This window comes from Lactuca saligna, chromosome 3 (genome assembly GCF_052625555.1).
Source record: "Lactuca saligna cultivar CGN05327 chromosome 3, ASM5262555v1, whole genome shotgun sequence".
Classification (NCBI taxonomy): domain Eukaryota; kingdom Viridiplantae; phylum Streptophyta; class Magnoliopsida; order Asterales; family Asteraceae; genus Lactuca; species Lactuca saligna.
Genome location: NC_136419.1, coordinates 145620269 through 145629772, shown reverse-complemented (window position 1 = coordinate 145629772; position 9504 = coordinate 145620269).

Genomic DNA, 9504 nt, shown 5'->3' with positions numbered 1-9504 from the left:
GCTGGCGTCACTATACCCTCGCACCTTCAAGTCATCACTCCCTCCAAGGACTAAGAACCATTCTTTCGTCCTCCGAAGGTACTTAAGGATGTTCTTCACCGCAATCCAATGTGCTTTGCCAGGGTTCCCTTGATATCTGCTAACCATGCTCAAAGCGAAGGCTACATCAGGGCGAGTACAAGTCATAGCGTACATGATTGAGCCAACTGCGGAAGCGTATGGTACTTGGCTCATTTCTGCTATCTCAGCTTCGGTACTCGGACTTTGAGTCTTACTCAACTTGGCATTTCCTTGTATCGGTAGTTCTCCCTTCTTTGAGTTTTCCATACTAAAACGTTTTAGTACCTTCTCCAAGTAAGTATTCTGACTAAGTCCAATTAGTCTCTTACTTCTTTCTCTTACTATCCTTATTCCCAAAATGTAAGAAGCCTCTCCGAGGTCCTTCATAGCGAAGCACTTCCCGAGCCAGGACTTAACCTCCTGCAGAGTCGGGATGTTGTTTCCTATGAGTAATATGTCATCGACATATAGAACGAGGAAGCTTACTACACTCCCACTGGCTTTGATATATACACAAGATTCGTCTTCGCTTCGTACAAATCCAAACTCTTTGACTTTCTCATCGAAGCAAAGATTCCATCTGCGAGACGCTTGCTTAAGTCCATAAATGGACTTCTCAAGCTTACACACTCTATTCGGATGCTTCGGATCCACAAACCCCTCTGGCTGAGCCATGTAAACATCCTCAGCCAACTTTCCGTTAAGGAAAGCGGTCTTGACATCCATTTGCCAAATGTCATAATCATGAAATGCGGCAATTGCTAGCATCACTCTAATAGATTTAATCTTCGCAACTGGTGAGAAGGTCTCATCATAGTCAACTCCGGGAGTTTGAGTAAAGCCCTTCGCAACCAATCGCGCTTTGTATGTGTGTACGTTCCCATCCACGTCGGTCTTCTTCTTGAAGATCCACTTGCACCCTACGGTCTTACGTTCGGGCACGTAATCAACCAAATTCCAAACTTGGTTATCGTACATGGATTGGATCTCGCTATCCATCGCCTCTTTCCATTTCGCAGACTCCGAGCCTGCCATGGCTTCCTTATAGCTATTAGGTTCATCAAGATTTACTAGTGTACCATCACTAATATACGTGTCCCCTTCGGTAGTAATATGAAACCATAAAACTGGGGTTGAACTCTAAATCTATCGGAACGTCTAAGGGGTAAGGATTCGTCAATCGGTTCAACCGGAGTTTCCTCCTCGGGTTGAACGCCAGCGGTAGAGGTTCCTTCATCTATCGATCCTTGAATCTCTTCAAGTTCGATTTGCCTCCCACTGTCTCCTTGGCTTATGAGTTCTCGCTCTCGGAAAACTCCTCTCCTCGCAACAAAGATAACATTATCTTTCGGTCTATAGAAGAGATATCCAAAGGAAGTTTGCGGGTAGCCGATGAAAATGCATCGCTCACTTCGAGGTTCAAGCTTGTCGTGAGTATCACGTCTTACGAAAGCCTCGCAACCCCAAACCTTGATATGTGCCAACGAGGGAGCTTTCCCTGTCCACATCTCGTGAGGTGTTTTGGCAACCTTCTTGGTAGGGACTCAGTTAAGGATACGGGCGGCAGTCTCTAAGGCATACCCCCAAAAGAAGATAGGTAGTGAAGCACAACTCATCATAGAGCGAACCATATCCAATAAGGTTCGATTACGCCTTTCTGCCACACCATTCAATTGCGGTGTCCTAGGAGGCGTCAATTGCGAAACTATTCCACACTCCTTGAGATAATCGTGGAATTCAAGACTTAGGTACTCTCCTCCTCGATCGGATCGAAGCATCTTGATTTTCCTGCCCAATTGATTCTCCACTTCATTCTTGAACTCTTTGAACTTTTCAAAGGTTTCTGACTTTTGCTTGATTAAATAGATATACCCATATCTACTATAATCATCGGTAAAGGTCACATAGAAGCGGTTCCCATCCTTCGTGGTTGATCTAAAAGGTCCACATACATCGGTATGTATTAGGTCTAATAGTCCCTCACCCCTTTCACAAGTACTCGTGAAGGGTGACTTAGTCATCTTTCCAAGTAAACAAGATTCGCATGTGTCATCTTCCCTAAGGTCGAATGACTCCAACACTCCATCCTTTTGGAGTTGGGCTATGCGTTTCTTGTTGACATGTCCAAGACGACAATGCCACGAGGATGCTTTATCCATACTAGTGGAAGAATCAATATTCAAAACATCATTTCCTAAGTTATCAACAATCATAACAGTTTCATATATTCCATTACATGGTATAGCTTCAAAATAAAAGACACCATTTAGATAAGCCAAAATAGAACCATTCTCATTATTAAAAGAAAATCTAAAACCTTGTCTATATAAACCATGAAATGAAATGATGTTTCTAGCCATTTCTGGCGAATAGCAACAATTGTTCAAATCTAAAACTAAACTATTCTTAAGCACCAAAGAATACACTCCAATCTTGGTCACAGGCGACGATCTTCTGTTCCCCATGATTAGATTGATCCTTCCTTGCTCCACATCCCTACTTCCTTTTAGTCCCTGCACATTAGAACAAATGTGATAACCACAACCGGTGTCAAGAACCCAAGAAATAGCATGATTAGAATCGTTAGATTTTATTGCATATATACCTGCGAAAGATGGCTTGATCTTTCCTTCCTTGATGGCTTGCAGGTAATCCGGGCAGCTTCTCTTCCAATGTCCTATCTTGTGGTAGTGGTGGCACTCTGCCTCCTTCGGGTTAGAGCAGGGCTTAGAGGGATCAACTTTTGTCCCACTAGAAGAGAAACCATCTCGGGCTTTCACCTTTCGATAGTTATTTGAAGAAGCTTTCCTCTTCTTTCCCTTCCCTTGACCAATTGCCAAGATAGGAGCAGCAGACGGATTGGGAGTTGGTGCAACAGACTTGTCCTTGAAATTGCTCTCAGCAACCCTCAAGAGACCTTGGAGCTTACTTAGAGTGACCTCCTCTTTGTTCATGTGGTAGGTCATCCTAAATTGATTATACATCGGAGGCAAAGAGTGAAGCACCATGTCGATCGCCAAGTCTTCGCCGAAGTCAACGTTTAACTTGCGAAGGCGGTCGACATACCTTTGCATCTTTTGCAAGTGCACGGTAAGAGATTCTCCATGACCCATCTTAGCGGAAATCATGTTGGTGAAGATCTCATAATGCTCTTGTCTCGCGTTTTGGTGGTACCTCTCCAACAAGTCTTGATGCATCTCGTATGGATACATGTCCTCGTAGGACTTTTGGAACTCGGAGTTCATGGTGGCGATCATGATGCAATGTACTTTCGTCGCATCTCGCTCATGGGTTTCAAAGGCGGTGATTTCAGCGGGAGTAGCAATTTCGGGGTTGATTTTCTGGAGCTTCTCGTCGAGGACATACTCTTTATCCTCATAGCGAGCAATGGTGCGAATGTATCTTATCCATTCGCCAAAGTTCGTTCCATCGAAGGTGACCTTTTGGCAAAGGCTCATCAACGTGAAAGAACTAGCAGCAGCGTTGTTTGCGTTTGACATCTATAGAAAGGACAAAGATAGATTAGAACAAGAATCCCTAATTATCACCCAATAAGAAAAATTAGGGCTAGGATCCAACAATAACATTTACATACTAGAAAAGGGATGCCGTAATCCAACATGCAAATAAATTGAAGGTAAGTGAATGACGATTCACTAATTCTCCATCACAAAACTTAAACTTTTGGTCCTAAGTGTTTTTGAGAATTCCTAGGTTCGGATGAGATTCATTGAACTATTCAATGGCATGTTTAAATCTCGATATGCCCCTCTTGTTTGTGACTGGGATGCCGAGGATCACAAAGCGGGTGTGAATTACCATGCAAATTTACATGGTGCCTTCATTGTTACGATCACCTATTCGATGTGCCGGTAAACCACACACGCTCCATCGAACTATGATAAACAATGAATCACCCTTCGCCACCTTCGCTTAGAACCAATTAGTGTGCCGGTAAACCACACACGCTCCACTAACATCTTAGCAAGGTGCAAAGTGTAATTTCATGGAATTGCATCAATTCACTTTTCCTAAAGTAACTAAGATTGGGAAATCTGGAAAAAGATTTAGTTACTTCGTATTTCTTATTATACTTTTAATGAGAGGATGAGGTTGCCCTATCCTACCCGTTCGGCTAACGACCCTCCACCAATCAAGCAAGCGGTGGGTGTGAGTGTACACCCATTAAGCGCCATTTTATAGGCCGCAACCTTATACCCACCTTGTAGATCGGCTTCGTGAATGAGGCCTACTAGCGGTAAGACTAGCATTTAGTTATACATATATATATTATTCTAATAATATCATATAAGTGTAGGGTTGTATTTTAAACTTTTCAAAATCTAGGGTTTGAAATTTAAGTTGTCTAAATTAAAGCTTTTAATCACAAATATAAATTTCAAAACTATAGGGTAGGTTTTAAACATTTAAAAAACATGGAGGATCAAATAACAAATAATTCCAATTAACAATTTAATATTCTAATTATCTTTATTTGATTTAACTTGATTTCTTTGAAGATAATTACCAAAAATAATTAATTATTATCATATAAGTAAATTAAATATTTTAATTAGTTGATAATTACCTTTAACTAGATCAAGATAACACTTATATTTATCAAGAAATCAGATTCATATTGATCTAATTAGTTTATGGAAAGTTTGGATAAGATAAACACAAAGAAATCCCGAATCTGGCCCTTCCTGACGCTTGGACTCGCCGAGTGCACAAGGGGACTCGACGAGTCAGGCCTACTCGACGAGTCCACCATGGAACTCGACGAGTCAGTGACTCAAAACCAAAAAAAATCGAATTTTGCAGGTTTGTTTCAGTTATTCAAGCAACAATTTGTAGAAAACCAATCTAGGCTCTGATACCACTGTTGGGTTTTAGCCATAAGAACTTTCCTATGTGTGCATGCAAAACCCTATTGCTTGGATCTAGGCTTTCTAATAAACATGCTTTTGAAACCAAGACTTCTAATGGCTAATTAGGTTAAACAACAACATTAATACAGATCTAGAATCATACCTTTGAGTTCCTTGTTGATCTTCTTGTCTTGGAGCTTCTAGAGTCACAATTGTCACTCCTCTAATGGCTTACAAACACCAATAGCAAGCAAGATGATTTAGGAGAGAGGAGAGGGGATGGAATTCGGCCAGAGGTTCCTTGCTTTAGGTTCTGAAAGGTTGTACACGAATTCCACACCCCAAGGGCCTATTTATACCTTTAGAATCCTTAAGGGTTTCACCCTAAACCCTAATTGGATAATCTTCACTTAAGGCTATCCAAATCCATTCCATAGATATCCTTATGGACTATTTTGAGCTATCCTAAAGCTCTTAGAAACCGTCCAAAGTCCATCCTAATGGATTTATAGTCCAAAGTCTAACTATCAAACAATTGACAGTTTATACCCTCTTATTTAATTAATCTCTTTAAGTCACCAAATTAATACCAATTAATTTATGACTTATATTAATCAAATAGCTAAATATTATTCCTTATAATATTTACTCTCTCTTAACAAATCATCCTTCAAGTTTCTATGGTGAAGGCAACCCAAAAGGACCATGCACCACCGAATATAGTTATAGCCTTAGACACTATTCCAACACTTATTGGGTTCATGCTTCAGTTAGGGTCACTTTTATGGAAGTAGAATGCCATTTTTGGAGTTTGGGTTTGTTTGGGGCATGCCAAGTCACCAAGTCAGTGACTTTATGGGTTTAGACGTGAAGTATAGCTCAGATTTATGATTTAGACTTGTTGGATCAAGTATTAAGCACTTAATGGATGTTGTTCATGAGCTATTTGTATGCTGGGCGTACAATCCATTTGCTCAGTACGCTAAGCGTACAGAATAGGTACGTTGGGCGTACTCTCTTAGGAGGACTTGGGACTTAGTGAACGTCGGACCTTTGGGTCCTATTGGTCTTGGGCTTGGACTTGCAGTTTGTTGGATCTGAATGTATCTTTGGACAATATTGGAATAGTTGGGCCTATTGGGCCTTGTGTCCCAATATAGAAATGGATTTCATAAATATGGGCCTCAGTTTGGGCCAATTCTTTGAATAGATTGTTGTGGGCCTTCGTGGGCCAATTGGGCCATGATTATTGACTAAGGAGAATATTGAGCATTATTATAAGGTCCATTAGAAAGGTTCGGGCCCAATTTGGACAATTAGGCCATTGATGGTTTTATGGACCTTATAATGTTGAGCTTTTGTTTTGGGTTTGGGCCTTAGTTTTGGATCATATTGGGGAAAGGGTAAAATGGTCATTTTATCCCATGCATGGATTAAGGATTATGGTATGGGACCCAATTTCTAATTGGTTATATTGCTTGGTAGTGACAGCTCGGGTAGCTGACATGGCAGTAGCTAAGGAATTCATGTAGGAAGCTTCTGTACTGCGAGGTGAGTCTTCTCACCATAACCATGGGTCTAAGGCACTAAGGTCGGCCCATTATGTGATTACGGTATATGTGTTAGTCATTCTGTGATTTGATATGCTATGTGATTGTGTGTTATTGCATGGAAGATCCTGGGGGGAGCCCATGGCATTGGATGTAAGACCATGTGGGGTAGCCCATGGCATTCATAGGTAAAGACCATGTGGGGTATCCCATCTCACAATGGTGTAAGACCCTGGAAGGAGCCCACAACATCCTTACAGGTATATTTGTGTTATGTGTAGATATTTCTGTGATATATGATATGTTTATGTGATATGTGTTATGCTAGTTGTCTTTGTGATACTTGCATGGAAGACCCAAGGGGGAGCCCGTGGCAATTAGATATAATACCATGTGGGGTAGCCCATGACATTCTCAGGTTAAGACCATGTGGGATAGTCCATGGCATAATGGTGTAAGACCCATGGGGGGAACCCATGGCATCCTTACAGGTTTTGGCATACATGGCTTAAGTGTTATATGTAGCTTCTATATCTAGCAGGAAGTGTGATACAGGTATATTTTATAGCAACAGGATATGTGATGTGTGGTTTGTGTGTATGGTATGCTCTGGGAAATTCACTAAGCTTCGTGCTTACAGGTTTTGTTTATGGTTTCAGGTATCATCGTTTTGGAAAGGAAGGGCTCGGATTGATCGCAGTGCACACACCTATTACTTCTGTAATGAATGATTTTGGGATGAACTCTAACAAATATTTTATTTAATGATGATTTGTATTGTTTAGAATAAATGGTATCAATGTTTTAGCTATATTAAAAATGAAATTTTACCGTTGATTTTTGGGTCGTTACAAAGTTGCCTGTCACTAAGATTGGAGTTTATACTTTATTGCTTAGTAGTGGGTTAAATTTAGATCTGGACAATTGTTGCTACTTGTCTGATATGGCGAGAAATAGTATTTCCTTTTATAGTTTGTATAAACAAGTTTTTACCTTTTGTTTTAATAATGAAATTGGTAGTGTTAATGCTTATTATAATGGTACATTTTAATTATAAACATTACCTTGTAATGGTATATATGAAACTGTGATGGTTGTAGATAACTTAGGAAATAATGTGTTGATTCGTCCAATGTTTTAGATAAAGCAAGATTATGGCATTGTTTTCTTGTACATGTTAACAAGAAGTGCATAGCCCAAATCCAAAAGGATGGAGTGATGTAGTCATTTGACTTAAAGTCGGATGGCACTTGTGAATCTTGTTTGCTTGGAAATATGACCAAGTCACCCTTCACTGGTACTTGTGAAAGGGGTGAGGGTTTGTTGGATCTTATACACACTGATGTGTGTGGACCCTTCAGATCCGCCACAAGGGATGCTAACGGCTTCTATGTAACTTTTACTGATGATTACAGCAGATATGTCTATATCTACTTAATCAAGCATAAGTCAAAAACCTTTGAAAAATTCAAAAAGTTTAAGCAAGAAGTGGAGAATTAGTTTGGCAGGAAGATAAAGATGCTTCGATCTGATCGACGAGGAGAGTATCTTAGTATCGAGTTCCAAGACTATCATAAGGAGTGTGGAATCGTTTCACAATTGGTGCTACCTAGGACACCACAGTTTAATGGTGTGGCTGAGAGGCAAAATCGAAGCTTGTTAGACATGGTTCGTTCCATGATGAGTCTCTCTTCGTTACCTATCTCATTCTGAGGGTATGACTTAGACACTGCCACCCATATCTTTAATCTAGTCCCAACTAAAAAGGTTCCAAAACACCTTACGAGATGTGGATTGGGAAGCTTCCCTCATTAACACACATAAAGGTTTGGATTTGCGAGGCTTTTGTGAGATAAGAAACTCACGACAAGCTTTGGATATCTCTTCTATAGACCGAGTGACAATTTTGTCTTCGTTGCGAGGAGAAGAGTCTTTCAAGAGAGATAACTCATATGCCAAGAGGACAGTGGGAGGCAAATTGACCTTGAAGATCTTCAAGAGTTAAGTGATGAAGGAATCTCAAACATTAGCGCTCAACCCGATTATAGCCTAGTCCATTCGGGTTGTAACATTTTGGAACAATTTGATAGGATGGATACTTTGAGGAAGAGGTTATTGTGATTTATTAATATATTATAAGTATAATATATTAATTGAGAAATCACATTATTTAATTAGTATTGATCAAAAATTAATTTGATATTAATTTAGTGATCAAAAGAAACTAATTAAAGATACAGGGACGGATTAGGTAAATTAGTAATACTTCTTGTTGGACTCATGATTCATGTTGATGAGAGTTGGACTAAACCTCTATGAAAGTCCAAGAAGGTTTAGCCCAATAGACTATGAAATATGAAGAGTCATTAAGGTTTGCATGGTTGTAATCCTAAGTTATAAAACAAGTCCCTAACCCTAAAATCGGCACCCATGCACACTATAGTGGTAGCTAGTAGATTTTAATCTCCCAAACCTCTCTCTCAAATCCATTCTCTTGTTCTTGGTTTGTTATAGGACATTTGATGCATCACACTTGAGGTTCTAGGCTCATAATCATCCAAGATAAGCAAGCTACTACACAAGGTAATCTTCTAACTGTTTTTATGATTTAAATGTTACCTTGCATGCTAGTTTAGGTTTTATGATTTAGAAAACAATGTTGCATGTATAATTAGAGAAAAATTAGATCCAAAGCATTTAGGGTTGTATGTGCACCATAGGAATGTTAAAGTACATAAAACCCATCATACAAAGGCAGTGTACCTATCAATTGTGGAATAGTTCAAGCAAGTAGGGTATCGAACAAAGGGAACGGCAATTAAAAATAAAAACTAATTCTATCTAAATTAATTAATAAGTAGAGGGTTTTCTCTAGTTTTACAAGACTAGAAACTTACTAACTATTACTTAATCTAAAAACTAGAAAAACAAAGAATTAACTAGATTCAATAATACGAAGGAACTTCTGTTTAGTTCAACTCAATTGATCCTATGGTTGATTTCAAGGTAATAGTGCAATGGAT